We start from the raw sequence: 18,935 nt of genomic DNA on the forward strand, positions 1-18,935 counted from the left end.
TAGAAGAAACATTGGTTGTAATTCTGTGGTCTGTATGAAAAGATGTACATAACAATGAAAACATTTGCTTACTTGTGTTCGATGTCTTGCCTTTGATATCTTAAAATCACAACAGTGACTTTCACAGTAGAAATAGATACTGATTATAAAATTGACTTTATTGATTATACTGATTTACTGGTTGCAAAGTTCAAGCCTATGTTACAGTAATTCTAGTACAGCAAACAAAGGAAACACTTCAGGTTACAGGTTTGAGAGAACAGTCATATAAAGTCTCCATATGTAAGACAACGGTGGAGACAGAGTTACACCAGATGTGGTATTCAGAGGCAAAATAGGGAGGAAACCATAACCAGAATTCTTTCAAAGAGCCTAGCAACTGGATTGCACACTTTAGGCTATAAAAGCTGAGCTCTAATTTATCATTTCTAATACTTACCCAATTGTTACTTCTATGAAGTAGCCTAAGTAACATCTAGAGAAAGATTCTGAGAACACAAAACCTGAGTGATTCATTCTGACTGTTCTCTGCATTCAGACACTTTTGCCCTCCTCCCGAAGGCCTTCCTGGGTTTCCAGGTTTCAGACAGCATCTCTTTAGGTATCATAAACAAATATCTTGTTGAGATATTTCAAGAAGAAGAAATTACCGTAGAAGCTCTCTAACTCCAAACTAAACAATTTGGTCTGGGCCTGAAACCACCAGGTATGGACCAGATTTGCTATTCATCACACATTGGTCATTATGTCCAAGTGACAGCATGAATTGGCCATGAAGCCTCCAGCAGCAAGCCCAGAACCCTGCCAAGCCCTCTGCAGTACTCTGAACTCTGACTTTCGGTGCTGGTTGGAGAGAAGGTACAACGGCCCTGAAGATAAGCTGGTACACGGAAGCTGGTACACGGAAGCCCACCTTCATGTTATGTCCCACCATTGAGAGCTACCACCATCAATCATATTGCATGCCTTGTAATGGCCGAGTGAAGTCACTCTATATACACCACTTCTCAGTTCCTCATTTATATGCGATTCTATTTATAGTTTGTGCTTTGTTAGTCAGAGTTGTTTGCATACTATGTATCATATTTAAACCTCATTCTAGCAGTTACACATGACTCTCATTAGATTCTAGAAAGAATCCACCAAAAGAGTTCTGCATTGCCATCATCTACAAAAATTTCTGAAACATTATGTTCCTTGGGCATCAACACGACCAAAGAGGTGCAAGGAAAGGATGAAGAAACTGAATTGCAGGAGTACAAGGACAGTGGTCAACCAGAAACTGATATACAGTTTCAACCAGAAAGTAAGGCTGCTCAGTGTAAACTACTAATCTCTGAGTTGAGAACAGTTTAGAACAGTTTGATGTCAATTGTCTATCTGTGACCTATGGAAATATTTCTGACTCCATCATACTGCCAGGAAAGGATCCTAACTTCTTCCCATTCTCTTCCCTTACCTCCTCATTTTACAACACAGGTAATTAGCTTTGGCAGGACTAGGTGTTAGTATGTGGTTTTTGCAAGACAAGTTAAGGACTTCTTCATTGGCAAGGTGACCTTTTTCAGGCCAGAGAGAATCATATCTGTGCATCAACAAATTTCATACCACAATCCAGCTGATGAGCAGTGCTATCTGCAGCAAAGGAAAATCAAATGCATGTTGCATAGCCATGTGCAATCCTTTTCATTTATGAAAATCTTTGAAAGAATGGTCTAAGACACATATAGACATAAGTATGTCTCAATTCTAGATTAAATTAACTACAGTTTTCTGAGCCAAGCAGTTTATACTTCAGCTTGAGTGTTTTTATTTGTCAAATAAAAGTTTTAAAATAATGATTACAAGTGTCAGAGTACAGGCAAATGCAAACACGTCCTGAAAAGCTATCTCAATCCACCTCCATCAGAAGCAATTGGGAAGCCCTTGATGTTTCCTAGTGACTCTGGAAAATGAACTGCTGCTCTATACTCTCAGTCAAGCAAACTGAAGAAGGCTGTTGGACATTCCTAAATCCTTTCTTTAAGTGGTCAGCAGATGCTTTATAAATTACATTCATTGCCTCTGAACATCTGAAAAATAGTTGTCAAGGTAAGCAACAATTTTCTTTGTGATACAGAAAAGCAGGTGGTAACAAATGTTTTAATTAACACCATTCCTTCCGCCAGCTGCAGGGTCCATCCATTCCACCTTTAACCACTAAAATGAGAAAACTTGAAATACTTATTGAAAAATGTCTCTGCAGTAAAGAAAGAATAGTTTGTCCTTGAAAGAGTTTACTGCAATACTCTTGAACTATATTCAGTGTGTCATCAGTTTCTTTCTATACTCTCCCAGTATGCTTAGCCTCTCATAATCCTACCTGTGTGTACCCTCTTCTATTTTCAGTTCCTTGATACATTAAAGGAGGTTGTTCTGTCATCTATAGTCCTTTACAAATCCAGCTGTCTCCAGTTTTCGCCTATAACCACTTTCCTTAGGATGACTGTGTCCATGAGTTCCACAGTTTACCAGGTGTAGGTCTCACAATCACGATCTTAGGAAGTCATAACAAGCAGATATGTATTTGTGTCCTGCAAAAGAACACAGAAAAAAACAACAGGTTTTACTTTCTCAACTCTCATTTTGTCTGTGTGGTTTTGCAACCCTCCTGAACTCTTTCACATTCTGAAAAAGTCTTTGACTTTTCTAACAATCTTAGAGAGAAAAAAAAAATTAATTTTCAAACCATGTCAGCCCAAAATCCCGTCTCCTGTCACACAAGTTTCCTTGGCTCAAACAAGTGTTAACAAACTCCATAGGTTAACAGCACATAAATACCTCTTATTTAAAATGATCAAATGTCTGATTTACCCCAAAAAATTGCAGAAGAACCTCCTTCTGAGACTGGAATGTCTCAAAACATCAGCTTTTCTTTTTTAAATAAATATCAACATATAAATATGGGGTAGATGTTGGTCGGTTGGTCACAACAGCTGAACAATTAAAATCCTTATTAAAAAAGTAAACACCCCAAACCACTGTTAACAAACTGTCAGTAAAAAGAGTACAACTTCCTCCTTCAGGTGTGCAATATAAACGGTAATACAAAGGTTCTCTGTAATATGCAGAGGTGCAATCCACAGCACGTCCCATATCCTATGCTTACCATTACACAGACCTACTAGAGAGTGTTCTGGCTATCTCCTTGCCTACACAACTGACACATGAAACTTGAGCACAGGTACCTTCTTTTCCAGGTCCCACAGTTTACAGAGGTATGTAGTTTTGCTTCACACAACGATAACCTGCTCCCTCAGAAAGAAATATAATCTATGTTAATGGCAGCCAAAAATGTAAGTAGATTTAAAGAGAGGATTAGGAAAAGTTATGGACATTAGGCCCATCAGTGGCTGTTAAACACAATGAATGAAATGCAATCTGCTTCAGCAAGTTTCAGGAAACTGAGAGGTTTTAAGGGGAAAAGAATCACTCTACACCTGTTCTTACATTTTTTCCTTCAGCACAAGAAAGTGGAAAGTATTTGAGACAGGATGTTGGCTCAAATGGACTTTTGAATTGATGCATTAGAGAAATTTATATATGTTACATATGAACCAGTTTTCAAAGCCCCATAATAAATACTAGATGGCATAAACCAAAAGAAAAGATCCCTTGAATCCCCAAAAGGAGTACTATATTGTCTCATGATTCTTCTGGATCTTAATTCTTTCCCGCCAGAAAATGAAACACTATCTATAGAAGTCTGCATCAGGATAGGAAGGACATTCAAATGTGTCCCATATGATTCGAAGACTTGCCAGTTACCTTCCACTGTTATTACTTCAGAGTCCAGAGATGTCTTCCATTTTTTTAAGTTTTCCTGCACATGGGATACCGCTCTTCAACTGGAGAGTCTGTCACGCTGATTACTGCTCACCCGTGTTAACTAACATTTCCAGTGTTAGTTTCTTTCTTTTCATTTTCTTTCCAATTTTCCTTCGATTTTAATGCAGTAGATTCCTGAGTATTCATGCTCAGGAATCCACCAGAAGTGCTCATGCTCCAACCTGGAGCATCATAATTTCCCATTTCCCTCTTCTTGTAACTAACACACTTCTGAACCTGTCTTACTGATTTATAGTCAGTCCTTCCTCTAAAGGCAAGGTCTGTTTCACTCAAAATGAGGCCATCATTGGTCTAACTAAAATTGCTATGAATCTTCTGATGCTAAGAGTTTTCTGTGATTGTGCTAAAGATCCCATGTCAAATCTTTCTCACTCTTTCTTCTTCCCCCACTTCCCAAATTTATTTCCTGACCCAGAGTAGACACCACTCCCCCCAAAATCCAAAGCACCATGGGAACAAGATTCATAACCTCGATTCCAGGTCCACTTGGTCCAAATACTCCATATAAATATTTATTTATTCATATCAAGGGCGCTCAGTGAAATCTTTTTTTCTGACTTACCTCCTGAATCTGTAGCTATGTGAGAAGCAGGAGGAAATGATATCTTGACCTTCTTGATAGCTTGAACTAGAATCCAGGATGTTAAATACCAAGTTTCGCAAGTAACACCACATACCATCTTTGTTTTTTCAAGGCAGCACTCAGTAATTCAGATCTTCAGGTGGCATATCTGTGTGATTTCCTCAGAGAAGGAATGTGATTTCCTCAGAGACTACATTTGCCTTTATTCCACATTTGCCTATATTCATTAAGAGAAAATATTTAGGTACATATTCAAAGGAAACAGAATCTATCTTCTCTCCCCAGTATCCCTTACCAATCATTATCTCACAGGAATTTAAACAAAGTTTCAAAGCAAGAAATAAATAAAAGAGCACAAAATGTAATACACAGTCCATTACTCATTTACTTTTCTGCATGTAGGAAGAATCTCCATTTTGAGTGTTAGCCAAGGTGAAGTTGCAGATCTAAATTTTTGTTTGAATATCATTTTAGTTAATAAATAGATGCTTAGTGGTGGGAATTTAAGATAACCTGGAGGTTCTAAGCAACTATTTGGTAATTCTACTGTGCTTAAAAACTAATAAAACAAACCTCTACATGGGCAGTGTTCTTGAAGAAAGGCTATTTGGGTCCAAAATATTATTAACCTACGTTTATAGATTTTTGTAAGTGCACATTATGCTGTTAAGCTTTGGAAAAACTGAGAGGAAGGGAATTTATTTTGTTAAAAATGAATGCATTTTGTGAACCACCTGTTCACACATTGAAAAAAAAAATTATGCAGCAATTGCCTTCAGAAATTCAGGTCATATGGTCAGCCCCTGAATTAATTATCTGATCAAGACTGATTGGGGTGAGACCAAATAATTACTCATTAGCATTCAGCACCACTGTCAGGCTGCATTTTGCATGCTACAGTGTATGCTGCCCTTTTTCATTTTACTCAGTCTCTTTTTTGGGTTACACCACATTGTTCTGCATGACTGGGAAATGAAATTGGAAACAGGAAAAGAGAAGTTTGGAGAATAAAGCAGACATGACTTTATATAAAAAAATGTGCCTTACACAGTTTTGCTTATTGAACAATCAAACTGCCTACTAACTATTTCTATAAATCTGCCACATACCGGTCTCTCTGGGAAGCCAATAGGAATTCTGGGCATAGAGCTTTTGCAGCATTATACATTAATTTGTTCAAATTCTTCAGAAATAGTGTTCTATGTTTAAGTGATCCAGTTTGTAACTGGTTGAACTGTAAAGTAATATTTACTCTTACCCTGTAGGCTTGTAACATTTTAGTCTGAGCAGCTCAGTATTGTATTTCAGTAGCCATGCCATTTAGCACTGCATGGTGCAGTGTTCGCATTCTTGGACACGTGAAAGAGGAACAGACATCTCTAGCTGCCCCCAGATCTGTTTTGGACACCATACTTTCTAACACTGTGCTATGCTACACTATAATAACCACAGTGGCGTCTTAGAAGAGTGATACAAAGAATCTGCTTCAAGGTCCTATATGTTATGTAGAAAATATACTAGATTTAAGCTGCAAAGTTCTCCAAACCTCTGTCCATACAGCTATGCCTAAACTAGTAAATTGAGTATACCCAGGAATCCAGTCTCATGATGAGGCCAAGTGGAGCAGAACAGCTGCATCCATGCTATTAAACTGCTTGCTCTCCAAAACAGGGTGTCCACATTGGGAATGTGCCTAATGGCACATTAGGCCTCCATCCTAGGATAACTCCAAACCTTTTTTTTGAGATTTGTTTTGGAGAATACTGATTGGCATGTGCCACAACAATGCCAAGGGTCATTCAAAAAACTTAAATATAGACACTAAAATTCCAGAGCCTGCAAATGTTAACTGGCCCTGACTCAATAATATAGACATAACAGTGTTTTCCTACAATAAGGAACCAGAAAATAGTAAGCATAGATCAACTAAATTAACAGGAATAACAGTAAAATTTTGCCCTGCCTGACTTCCAAAAAATCTTCTTTACCCATCAAAGTAGCTTTGTAACAATGTTCTGCACTCTCTAATCTATCGCAGATGCCAAGAAATCACAGACTCATTATTTATTTAAACTCTGATTGTAAAACATTATTTATTCCCCTATAGGTTCCAAAAGATCTTTTAGAAGGACTGTGCTTACATGTTTGTGTTTTCAAAAGCAAAACAAAAAATCCTCTAGACCATTAAATTCTTACAATATTCCTTGCTTGATCAGAAAGATGCCACATGTAGCAATCCCCACACTTAAGTGCAGCTTGTAGAGGCAGAATCCATATCATTTGAAATCACTGACATTGACATTGTTTCACAAGTCAAATGATAAATAGAATATTTTATTTTAGACAAGATTTGTTAAAGAATCTGGCTGAGTTTCTCCTCTTGGTAACCATCACTGGTCAGGGGGATCCATTGCTAAATTTACCACATATTTCAAGCTCCTGAAACCTGAAAAGCACTTCACCATTCCTCACTTTAGGGATTCTAGATGTTTGCACTGTGGGACGATATTAGAGCACATGAATCATATTTGTACCAGATGAAACTAAACTAGAAGTGGTACTCCAGGATCTCACTTAATAGCCTCCATCTGGTCAGTCTGTGGGCACACTAGAGCTAGTCCAAAGAAACAAAACCTCTCAAATATGCATCACAAGAACATCAGGTCCTCAGTACCAATTATTTCAACTCTGAGTCTGCTCTTACTTGTGCAACCCTACTTGCTAGGAGGCATAGTCTTTCTTACCCTTTGATCATTTTCTCTTTTTAAGTATGGAAACCTGTCTTCTAGTTATTCAGTATTTGGCAAAACGGATAAACAAGTCAGACTGGTAGCTTAAATGCACCTTTCCCAGGTTACCATCAATGGTAGACAACTTAGAGTTTATAGCTTAATTTTTCATGAAGTATATGAACAATATAAGCAAACACACTTGCAAATATTTGGCTACATTTTACGTGAAGCTTCTCAGTACAATACTCTTCTTTGTTTACAAGAACATGAAGTACACAAGCAAGATCAAAATAATAAAATCTGCTTGCGGTCCTCTGTCTCTTTTCTCTAGTCAACCTGAAGCACTGTGGGGCGGGGGAGTCCTACCCTCTGGAAAGAATCATGAGCCTCCACTTTGCTTTCCTTCATAACACACAGTCTTTCTCCATCAGTTTGTCTTCTCTGATCTTACATATAAATCAGTCTCTCCTACCTTTGCTACAGAAGTCTGTTGATCTACTGCAAAATGCTACTGTGTCTTATGTGTACCCATAAGCCTCTCACTGTTTATATCCTTCTCACAGATTTTTGTGGCTTCTGTGGATTTTGGTAGCTTTCTGTTCTTTTGCAACTTTGCAGACAAAGTTTATTTGCAGAGATCACAACTTAAAAGTACCTGCAGGGTCCTGCATTGATCATTATAGACTGCCCAGCACCTTAGCCGATGTCGCATCGTCCCCAGCTCTGGGTGGGGTTAACAAGGTAGACTCCTGCAGAGTCTGCCTCAGGGTCAGACAAACAGAATTGCAGTGCCTGTGGCCTAGCTGCAACTATGGAGCCCAAAAGCCATCACAAAACTTCCAGGCTCCAAGTCCTAATTTTGCAGCAGAAAGTCTGGAAGTGCTGCCACTTCTCACCTAAATTAGGTTTCATGGGGTCTTCCAGAAACCCTGCTGGTTTATGGGGCGTCATTTTTAATAATAAGGTCAGGAAATTCCAAAGTAGAAGAATACTAATGCAGCACCAATGTCTTTGGAATTACCTCACCAACTAGAGCTCAGTCATTCTGACAGCATCCCAGTTCAAGCAGAGGGGAAAAAAAAATCTATTTAAACTAAACTGACACAAATTAAGACAAGATGTATTAATAATAACTGTCAACATAATTTTAAGAAAAACAGACTGTGAGTTTTGGTATCAGTTTTTGGTGAGACTGAGAGTTTGAGATAGGAAGTTAGATGAATGAATGTAATATACATAGTTTTGCAAAATATTTTATACAGCCTGAGATATTGTACTTCATAAAATAACCTGACTAAAAATAGTGATATGTAAGTTGACTAACTAATATTTATCATGAAGTATCTAGCAATAGTAAGCCATCATCAAATCAGGAAGGTTTTATATTGCACATGCACCTGGTAGCAGACTTCATGCTTTTCAGCATTTTCTTCAGTAACTTAGCAGTATATACCATGTACTTTTCTTCTTGTGAACTATGAGTCTGATTCAGAAACATTTGCTGAGTTAAAGAGCATGAGAAGTCTCATCAAACCCAATTGGATTCCCAATGATAGACTAAAAGACATAAAATTTAAACTACTCAAATGCCTAGAAGTAAATGCATGATTAAGAGTTTTACAGAACTGGGGGCCTGCACACTTTTATCTTGCAGCATTTGTATATGAATGCCATGAGTAAAATATTCTGACTAATCATGTTATTCTTTGATAATTTATTACAGCCTTACTGTTAGCTGAATATCTCTTTCCCTTTGACAAGTCTCCTGGGAAACTGAGATGAAGTTAGCCTTTTATCATTATCTCAAGTTATCTTTCCAAATGCTTTTATTATAGTGATTTTGGAAGCAAGCATATTAAAGCAGAGATATTATAGAACTGTTGTACAAAATGGTATTGTCAAATACCATGTAAGTGAATTTAGGTCTTATCACAAATATCTCAGAGATAATTTAGGACTAAGTAAAAAGAGGTAAATCAGTTCTTGAGCCCTAAGGCACCTTTCAATAGTAATAGTAATAAATCAGAATGATAGCCTAAAACAGCCACTGATTTTTCCTCTTAATCAAATAAGATCAGAACCAAGCCATCATTCCAGCAGGAAAAGCAAAATTTAATTAGCTTATCTAACAGTGTCATTTAGTGAATCAAAAGCTTTGAAAGGTCAATGAATTTTGCCCTTATCATCTCATTATCTTCCATCACTAACAAGATATCATTAAGCAACTTCATGAGAGCAGTTAATGTAGCAACAGCCAGCAGCACTGCTATAATTTAAAGGGAAATTCCAAGCTGGTTTTAAATATTGATTTTTATTACATTTTCCATTCACAGAAATCTCCTAAAGGCCATTGGAAGACGGAAAACAAATCCAGTCTTTTTACATTATTTCCATATTTGTTTCTATTTCTGAAAAAGCCAGTAGAGCATTTTTCATCGTCCTTGTTGTTCAGACACACACACTACAAAACATATCTGCAAGAATATATGGAAAAATACAGCTGAAATGCTTCATTCTAATACCACTAATAAGACTATAACCTCCATATAATATCCAACATTATGAGCCGTCTCTCAACAAAACCATTTTAGAGGTCCTTGTCCCACCCTTGCACAGGCAAGCTCACCTCCCACTACCCATTACCTTCCTGTACAGCACCACATAGTCCGTTCTATAAATGGGACCAGTGACAACAGCTGGGTTCAAAAAACAACTACTGTGCACACCGAAGGTCATTTCACTGGTCTGCTTTAGAGCACAGATACACAAACAGCTGAACAAGTACATCTGAGAGGGCAGCAACCTGCGGTGAGGCAAAAGGCTGTGGTGGAAACCTCTCACTACAGATTTGCCTTCAGAGCATTTCTAATGAGGAACTGCACCCTGGAAAGTAATTTTGTGGAGTTACGCTGAGCACTGCTGCGAGGCAAATAGTAGCGCATTAGTTAAAATAATTTGTTTACATTCCCTAAAATCAATGGAAATTTAAGATTTTCTCTTCTAAAAGCACAGAGGGAAGGCAAATAAAATAACTTGCTGAGGTTATCTACATCAGATTGTGATCATTCTAACAGAAGTCAGATCTGGAGCCTAAACTACCTACTGCTGTCCCACTGAGAGGCTGCCACAGTTTCCAAAAATACATGCTTTTAGCTGAAAACCACATATGCTCTTAGCTGAGAGGCTTTTGCCCCCCTCTTTATTTATTGGACCTATCTGGTTTAAATTGATTTTGCTATCTTTTTGTTCATAGAAGGCTAAAAAAAGGGCTAAGGGAATTCACATATCTTACATTATGCCGCAACAGATTTTATATGGCAATCCTTCATTGTGAAAGGATGCAGGCTTTACAAAATCAGAAGTCTTAGCTACAAGGGAAGTTATCTCTTAAAAAAACAAGATCAGCAGTTTTAGACTAGATAAGAACTGCTCAGATAGATAGGAAACCACATACCCGGGCTGATAGCAGCAAATGCCTGAGTCTCTGAGAGAAGTGATGAGGCAGGGAAGGGTGAATAAACTTTCCTCCTGATCCTGTTCCCTGCAGTTGTTGCCACAGTCATCTCTGCTCGCTTCTCATGTCCATTCCCCAGGTAGATTCCTCCCCTTAACGAGCCTTTCACACCCCCACCACCCCCCAAAAAATGAGAACCATGCCTGGTTTTGCAGGCGTGGGAGAAAGTGGCTTTCTTGCTGGCTTTGTGCTCTAGCAACCGCTGCTGCTTCGCCATCTGCTGCTCCTCTTTCATGTCTCCAAGCAGCTGTAAGTAAAGCTGCTGCATTCAGTTCACATTCCAAGTTTTTCTTAGCAACCACTAAGGCTAAAAAAGAAAATCTTTAATGAAAACAGAGATTCTGCAGTCACTGCATCAGTACTAGACATATGCCTTATTGACATGAATTGGACCCATCCAAAGGTCTATCTAAACCATGGGCAGAGGGAACTGAGCAAAAGGAAAAACAGGCGATTAGGAATTTTCTAGCAAAGCAGACTTTTTCTTTTCTTCAGAAATGCTGATTTGCTGAAACTGAAAGGCAAGTTTTCACAGGGAGGTAAGCAGCCAGCTCACTGCAGCTGTATCCCAGCTGGGAATCCAAGCAACATAAGAGCCTTTTGCTACCTAGCAGCTTGGGACATGTGATGCTCTGAGCCACTCTTCAGTCCATCAGTTTCCCACCCCAACCACCTATCACTACAATACTACCAGGAATAGGCAAGAATGTAAGCTGTGGGGGTTTATGAGGTGAGATTTAGCCATTTTATTACTTACAGGCCAGAAATAGCTGAATGCCACTGGGCTACAATAAGAACTTTTCTAATAGTTAAACATTAAAAGGTTAATCTCAAGACTAAAAATCCATAGGGTCTGGGTTGATAACTTTAGGAATTTTAATAGAGGAATTGTGTGAGAAAGTCTGTTTAAAAGCACTCATTACTGGTATGCATAAAAGAAGTGCAATATGGTTTTTTCATGAACCTTTTTACCATCTCTGCCACTCAAAATATAATGGTATCTGTGTTCATAGAGTACAGGAGTTTAAGGGCCACACTTTCAAGCCCAAACACATATTTTTGCCTGTGTCATTTTGTGCCTGATCTCACAAATAACAGAAGTGAAAGCTGAAATCCCATTTTACTAAGATGAATATAAAATGCCATTTGAACACATGAACTTTTTTGTTTGCATAAGCAATTGATAATGCAACAAAAGAAAGAAATGAAAATGCAAGTTATTGAACTAAAGAATTAAAGAGTTTAGAACAGCTGATAGGAGAGAGATCCCTCAACTGTGCAAGTTCTTTTGACAAAACAGACGAAAATGCTTGTATCAATAATCTACCGATTAGCACTCACCAAATATACATTAACGGGATAGACCATAGCAGACCCAAAGGAAGTGTAATGATCAATTGTGGCAATAATCCACAAATTAAAAATCTCTAATACTATGCATTCACTTGATAGACTGCAAGAATTTTGAAAGAATGTTGTATTCTATCATGCCAATGATCCATGGATTAAGGGCTCGCATTTATATAGCACACTGTAATGGCTTTGAGGGAGCCATTAGGGTCTATCATGTCAATGATCCATGAATAATGAGAGTTGTTGAAGAAGCATCTTTCAGTCCATGCTGCAGTGCTTCAAGGGTGTATCAACGTGGCTTAAGGTTCAGCAAGTGTAATATACTTTATGTAACACTTCTTACACTTGTATTTACACAATGAATAATCACAGTATAGAAAGCATATGAAGGCAAAAGGAAGAAAAGCTGCTTAAAGGGGAAAATAATGTTTTATTTTCATTCAATGCCTGAGATCAGTTTCTGGCAGCAATAATCTCTAACTCCCCACTTGGTGCTAATTCATATGGTGTTCATAATATCACTATAATCAAAAGCATGTAGGCTACAGGCAGCCTTTGCAGCATGACAGTAATCAAGGATGTCATCAAGGTGGAATCAAGAGTTGTGAGGGGTCAGGTAACCTCCTAATAATGACTTAAACAGGGACTGTTCAGTGTTATGTGAACCCCATTCTATTTTAGTTTGAAGTATTCTGATAGCACTTGATGATCATGGGGGTATGCATAACTGTAAGTATGACAAGCTTTCTGACCAAGTCTTCCCCAAAACATCATGTCTGCACAAAGATTTAAAAGTCATAATTAGCTTTAAAATAAATCTTGATCAAATACAAGCTGTTTCCATAGGTGTCCAAATCTTGGAAAACTCCAAAGTGCATAATTTTGAGCATGGTTGAAGGAATGTGAGAAAAAAACACTTCATACATTAAGAATATTTTCTGAAAAAGTCTATACTAATGTGGTTCAGCATGCAGTTTATGAAGATACTTGTCTTAAAATTCTTCCATCCTTCCCAAGTTGCCTCTTTCTTACCTCCTCCTGCTCAGGAACTCCTCAAAGACAAAGTGAACTCTTGACCCTGAGAAAATGTAAAAGGCAGGGAGGGAGACATGCCCTACCCATGCATGGTTTGGCAACATCATCCTGCTGTCTTATTTCTCAGTGACTGACTGTCCCAAGGCCTATGGATGTTCTTGGGAAAGGAGGACATCTTTTCTGCAGGGTACAGGTGCTGGAAGGAAAAGGGACAAGAGGAAGTAGCTGTAAGCAGCATTCCCATCCCAGCTTGTTGCCATATCCAACTATTCTGGCAGGAAGAGAAGCAGAGGAAACATTTCCTGCTGTGGCTAATACCTTTACAGGCTACTGCAGTCTGGCTGCAGTCATGTACAGACAACTGCAGCCCACTGGATCACAACGCTGGGAGCCAGCCACTGCAGCTGCTAAGTTTGGACCAGATTTGAGGGTAACTTCTTCAGGCAGTGTATAAGGAAATTTGAGTAGAGATCAAACAAGATGTAATGCGAGTGTTGGCAAATTCACCAGCACAGCATGTAGTGACTCCTACAGTCACTGAGTCTTAGTTCAAGCTCCATTCAGAGCAGTGGAAATCCTCCCGTTCCCATCAGAGGGGTTTTTTCCAGATGGAAAGTTATAGTTACAGCTCCAGAGGAGCTCAGCTTCTCTTTTACTGTCAGGATGGGAAATGGGAGACAACTTCAGCCAGTCTTTCTGGTAGACATCCCAGACACTCTCGGCCAATAGCTGCAAAAAACAAAATTATACCTCTGGCTAGCCAACTGCCTCACTTTTCTCCCTCATCTTTGTATCTTGATTTCTCATTCCCTCCAGGGCAGATTGACCAGATGTAGTGGTATCACTGTATGATCTAAAGCTAATGAACTGCACACAGAGCTGAGAATTTGGCCAGGTGACAGGGCCTCATACAAGGATTTGCTTTCCCTGCACCCCGCAACACACCTCTTTTTTCCTTCTTCTTCCTATTTAAATGGAAAGGAATCACAGCCAATGCCTTGAAATGCTGTTAAAATAAGCTCAGGTTTAGTGTTACCCAAAGTAATTAAAATTAAGTATATGACTGTTTAAGGTTTAAAGAAATAGAAAGACTTAAATAATTTCCCAGTATTTAGAATAGTTTTTTGTTATCGTTTCACTTATTCATTTCTCTTTTTCAAATTATTTCTGCTGAAATAGCAATGTTTCTCTTCAGTCCTTGTCTGCTTTACCAGTTTGATCTTAAGTAAAGCCACAGCACTGAATTTGCGTTATTACAGATTGTTTCCATGGTTAGGACTGTGAAGGCATAAATACAGGATTGTGAATTCATAGCACTACCAAGCTGAGATGTGGGGTAATGAGGGAGAACAATCTTATTCAGACATCAATATCTTCAGCAATATCTAGTGCAAAGTAGAATATTACAAGCAGAGGAAATTGGTTTTTGCGCTGGTATTCTCTTTTCAAAGAATCCTAATTGATACCTATAATAGCAGAACATACGAATTGCAGAAAACCTTGAAAAAGATACTGATCTTTGGTTACTGCCATCAGCTTGAGGCTATGCCCCAAAGTACAGGGAACATGTGCATAAAGGGCATTAAAGTGCAATTTCAAATGTACTAAAGGGAAAGGAGTTCAGAGAAACCTCAGCCTGCATTATCATCTGTCACCTGGCCTCCTGGCTCAAGGGGAGAAGCTAGAACCAGTGACAGAGCTGGACTCTAAAATGCGTGGGCTGGAATATGTTTTTAGGTTCCAAGGTCACTAGATGGGAAGCTTGAAGTTTGTGTCAGGTATGCAGGCTACCTTATAACTTCAGAAGAGAATCCAAAGTGACTGGTTCACGTGAGCACCTGAAATGAAAGTACAACTGGATAAAATATAGAAAGAGAAGAGAGAGAAGAAAATGCCATTAAGTCCGCAATTTTTCTATTGAAGGGTCCTTACAATTAGGGTGGAATTAAACTTCATACATTTTCTGTAGACAGACACAACATCAATTCAAAGGTAGAGAATCACTTTTTTTTCCAGGAGTTAGCAGGGTTTTACTGAGGGAGGGAATGCCGGGTCAAAATTCATTGGCACTGAAAAGGAGTTGAAGCTAGGTCACCTACTAGTTGGGTCAGTGCGCTGTGCTGCCATGAAAAAGTTAAAAGGGGCATGAAATTTATGCTGTGAATAACCTGCTCCTGTGGTCATGCTCAGAGCATGACAAATGAATCAGGGGATTTAGGCAGAGGAACAGTTTCCGGATCTTGACAACTTAGTCAACAGTATATTTGAACTAAAGTTTTGTCTGTATGCTTGAATACAAGATTGCATGTGTCTGGAAGATTTAAGGTCCAAAGCTGCTTATCTAGTGAGACTAGAGAGCAAGAAAGCTGAGGTATAGGGATCATTCATTTGGATTCAGACGTGTTGGTATTTCACAAGTGACCGAACTGAATCAGTTCCTGGATCCTCTTTAACATTCCACCTTTCCAGTTCTTGGTTTTTTAGATAATAATGATACAAACACATATATGTTTTTTAAGTAGAAAATCTTAAAAATTATTCAGAGAGAAAAAATAAGCTAAAATACTCACCAGCCATAAACTCAAGATTCTGGTCCTAGAAACACTTAATAAAAAACAAAAAAAAAACCCAAAAGCAAACAAAAAAAAAAAGAAAAAAGAAAAAAAAGGTAAAAAATATCTTAAAAATAATATAAAAGAAAGTAAAATCCAAGAAATACAGCAAGAGATTGTTCACTGTTATTTTTAATGAATGAGAAAATGCTGATGAAAATAGAAATATGTCTTGTATAGTGATATAGATCTGCCAGCCTACCTACCTATTGAGGGTTATTATTATTCAACCTATTTTAAAAGGTTTAATTTTACATAACTGCAATTCCACGTTAACATCTGAATAGCTTATGAACTTATACTGTACTAACAACTTGTTCCAGTCAGATTTTTTGCAGAAATAAGGCAAAATACCTGTGCAAATTACTGTGAAAGAATGGGGTTACCTGAACCAGTGAACAGGAAGTCACTGCGGTATGTTCATGGTGGGCAAGACATGGAAGACATCATTCATGTTGGTTTTCTCTCACTTACCCTGTCCTGTAATTCCCTGTCATGCAGTTCTGAGATGTGAAAATGTGCCACAGAATCTGACAAAGGATGTGCTTGTGAGTCTGTATGCAGTGGCGCTGAGAGTAGAAGGTGTGCTTGGTCAAAGCGCTCTATCTTCTTCTTACCTCTGAAGTTTTACTGTGTCATCTGTAGTTACTATAGAAAGCTAAAAGCAACAGGAACTGTAAGTTTGAGATGAGTTGTTTGTGGATAAGCAATATATAATTAATAGAGTACTGAGTCACCTTAAGATGAGAAATTTAAGATTTTGTTTATATTAAAAGGGAAAAGTGATGCTACCTAACTCTCCACAAAAAGCGAGGAGGCAATAGCAGTCATCTATGCCCAGGTTTGCTATAGAGGAATGTGAGGCTAATAGCCATTTCCCTGTTGGATAAAAATGAAGAATTGCAAAGGCACAGTCGAGAAAAAGGATGCATTCCTTTCTTTGGAGATTCATCTCCAGAAGGTGGCCTCTGGGCAGCACCTATATGTAATCAGAGTTTCGCTTGCTACAGTTTGTGACTCCTGCTTCTTGTCTTTTCTCCATGGACTTCTGAAAAGACTTTGCGTCTTCTCTATGATCGTCCTCTAGGTAGTGGAAGACTGCAATTTGACCTTTCCTTTTGCTTCTGTACTCCAGGCTAAGCAAATCCTATTCCTTCAGCCTCTCTTGTATGTTGTGTGCTCTGGCACCCTAACCATCCATAAGTGTCCCTTCACCAGACTCTGTCTAGTTTGTTAATATTTGTTCTGTCCCGGAACTGGACAGAATATTGCAGGCATGCCAAGCAGAGGTTAATTAGCTCTTTCCTTAGCCTTCTGGCTCTTCCTAATACAACCCAGTATGCAGCTAGGCTTTACAATTTCCTATTAAACACACAGGACTTTAAAATGAGGATTTGATAGTATGTTTTACCAGGCTTGGCTAAAAAAGGACAAAATGCAACAGATGACAGTTGAGAAAAAACTTGGTCTATTTGAGACAGTTTCATAAAATTGCTCAACTAAAAAGTTTGAATCAGGACAGGAGAGAAACTCTTGCTTCCTTAGTTGAAATAAAGGTAATAGATGTGACACTTTTGTCCCAAAACTCTTTTTTCTTTTCTCGTCCTTACTGCAACCCTTTTTCAGTTGGATTTGAATTTTCTTGATTTAATTTCTTAGTTACATGGGTTTTCTTTTGATATTTATCAGAAAAATCCACGTGTTGGAAATGCAACAGTTATCAGGTGGATATACAAACACTGTATAATATTGTAGCCTTTTATCATTTATAGTATAGAATATTCTTGTCATTATTCTAAGTGTCTAGAATATGATTGGTTTGCTATGATATAAAAAAAGTCTGGAAAGTTTAATAAATAATTGCAATTAAAAATAATAAAATACTATGCATGCAGATTCTGTCTGATCTTCCATTGAAATTCCTTTTCATTCATGATCAGTTAATGTTCCATAAAAATTAAAGGTTACCCAACAACAAAAGAATTATGTCTCATTGCATAGAAGAATGAACAGGGAGTACAGTTTCTTGATTAGTTAATAATAGCAAAACATTAACTTTCCCAAGGTCTCTGTCAGCTCTGAAAGCACCTCCTATTGTATAATATCCGTTTATAAAAATGTATTTTCAATGTGTACTCTGAAAGAAAGAATATACAAAATGTGGATTTCCTGCTTCAACAAGGCTACCTAAAGTTCAGTTGTACTGACACAGCGTAGTGTGTCTCCTTTGTATTAAGTTCAACAAGTACAAGACAAACACAGAACCAAACTTGGCAACTGTTACTCGAGTGTGCAATCCCTCTTCCTGAAGGAAGTTCAATGACATATAAGTCCAAAGGATAACTTCTATGAAAAATTAAATATTCCCCTGAGTAAATGCTGTAAAGGTGGCCATATAGCCCTGAACATGTCCATCTGCAAAATAATTCCAGTAGTAAACAAATGAGCATAAAGCTCCCAAAGTCACAACACAATCTGTCTGAATTTGGTATTTTGGAGAATAAAGGATTGTGGGGGAACTAACTTTTTAAGTAAGAGACTACCATAATAAATATCTCTTTCCTTTTATTTCCTTCAGGTGTCAGATGAATGTGAAATTATTCACAGAATAAATAGTTTTCTTGCTAAAAAGGTATTTGTGGTTTCACTGAAATTACTAACAAAACAGGATCATAACATGCTGAACAGTTTTGAGGGGAAAAAAAGATATTGATTTGCAAAATGGAAGAGAGGGTAGTAGAGGGAGGCCACCCCTTCACTACCCCTACTACCTTAAATGGCCTACTAGTGACAGATTCATGCAAGACACAGATAGCTAAAGGGCTTGTTGATAGCAATGGTCTTTCTAAAAAAATGCTTACATATTAAGTGAACCAGTTACTGAAAAGAGCATATCCCACTTCCCCCATATCATTATGTTATTGAATAATTCTTCATTTCTCCATAGGTTAATTGCTATGCTATTTACATGTTCTTCCAGGTGAGCTGATGAAGCAGTAGTCATCACTCCTCCTCTCCTTGGGGAGAAAAAAATTATAAGAATGAAATGAGAGAACAACAAATACAATGCAATAGGGAAAAAGAAAGTAGGTGAGAACAAAGGAAGAAACACTAGTGAGGAAGAAGTTTTTGATTCAATGCTTCATTTTTTATGGCTAATTTGTATGCTTTTATAATCACACATTTTCAGTTTTCCATAAGTATGACTTTATCTTTTC

General features: G+C 38.0%; 1 long non-coding RNA gene across 1 annotated transcript; it reads right to left on the reverse strand.

Moving 5' to 3' along the window:
- Window positions 1-324: 324 nt before the first annotated feature.
- On the reverse strand, window positions 325-10,725 carry LOC148055830 (uncharacterized). The gene is made up of 3 exons (XR_015704938.1): window positions 10,658-10,725; window positions 4,451-4,688; window positions 325-2,573 (listed from the first exon to the last, which is right to left on the reverse strand). It is a non-coding gene; the product is annotated as an uncharacterized LOC148055830 (long non-coding RNA).
- Window positions 10,726-18,935: the final 8,210 nt, after the last annotated feature.

This window comes from Nipponia nippon, unplaced genomic scaffold, assembly GCF_047370975.1.
Source record: "Nipponia nippon isolate SJK-2023a ecotype South Korea unplaced genomic scaffold, ASM4737097v1 scaffold_2, whole genome shotgun sequence".
Taxonomy (NCBI): Eukaryota; Metazoa; Chordata; class Aves; order Pelecaniformes; family Threskiornithidae; genus Nipponia; species Nipponia nippon.